The following is a 1438-nucleotide window of genomic DNA, read 5'->3' as shown; positions in this document are numbered from 1 at the left end:
GACCATACATCTTTTATGTGTTCAATTTAGACATGGAAATTAGCAGGCTATCAACAAAAGGACTTTCCTTTTCTTAACTTTAATATCCAAATTTGGAAGAAAACAAAAATACACCTAACTCTGGCAATGCCCTTCCCATGACACTGCCAACATGCATCTGATTTTCTCCAGCCCATGGATAGCCTATCCTGGCTTTTATCAATCCCACTTAGACTTATTGTTTATAGAAATATAGACTTATTATTCTATACAGAAATCTATAGATTTCTAACTGTTCTCTCTCAAGTTTCTTCTTTGGTCAGTAACTTTTGCACTTCTATTACCTTCCCCCAAACATCACTATTAGCATGTCATGGCCAGCACATGAACTAATTACCTAACGGATAAAATCAAATTCCTTTCACTTTCATATAGTCTCTATTCTCATGAGCTTGTGCCATTTCTTTCCAATAGCAGAAATTCTTCTACCTAGTCAGGCAGGTCCTATAATTTGCCACGATAAATTTGTTCTCAGTATGTGCACTGTAACATCTGCCTGGAATGCTCATTCCCTCCTCACTTTTCCTTTCTAAATCCTGTATGTTCTCTGAAGCTAAGACCAATTCCCATCCTCACTACAAAGTCTTATTCTAATTTAAATTAATTGATGTTTCCAAATTTTTAGACTACTTCAGACTCAGGCAAGAAAGATCCTCGCTTGGGGTTCTGAGCTTTGGAGGTCTCTTTCTCTCTCTGTCTCCTACACACACAGACACACACACACACACACACACACACACTGCATTCACAATAGAACACATGCGTACCTCTGTAAATCAGAATCCACTGCCCAGTACCGACAGCTCGTAACCTAAACATTCCCACCCATAACCTAGACATTCATTTTTGTGACTAATGCTGTTTAGTTCCTAGGGAAATTCTTCTCCATCTCTCTTTCCCTGTGGTGCATTTGACTAGGAGTGAGTACCATAAAAGACTTGAGCTCTGGCACTGTCAGTGTTTGATAGGAACACTGCTTTAGAACACAGGGATATTTGAACACAAGATGGGCTTTGGTAAAGGACAAGACAAATTAACTTGCCACGCCTTTATTCTCAGTTTGCATGCTTGCAGTGGAGTCTTGCTTAGCAAAGTATTGTTTCTCAGGACTGCCAAGTGCCCCTTTTCTTGCTTCAATTACTGATCTAATTTGTAGTTGTGAAAGTAGTCATAATTTGGCATGGCATTTGCAACAACTATCAGCAGTGACTAGAAGTTTTGTGCAATGCTAAAATTTCATATTATTCTAAAATTTATTTATTTACAAAAACACATTTTGCCAGACATAGCACACATGAAGTATGACACAAATTCTTCACAGGACAGCTGGATGAACATTTTACACTAAAATTTAAAATATTTAAAAATGTAATTGAATTTTTATAAAGAATTAAAATTT

Source organism: Mandrillus leucophaeus, unplaced genomic scaffold (genome assembly GCF_000951045.1).
Source record: "Mandrillus leucophaeus isolate KB7577 unplaced genomic scaffold, Mleu.le_1.0 Scaffold365, whole genome shotgun sequence".
NCBI classification, from domain to species: domain Eukaryota; kingdom Metazoa; phylum Chordata; class Mammalia; order Primates; family Cercopithecidae; genus Mandrillus; species Mandrillus leucophaeus.
The sequence above is the reverse complement of the archived record's forward strand: the minus strand, read 5'-3'. Positions refer to the sequence as shown.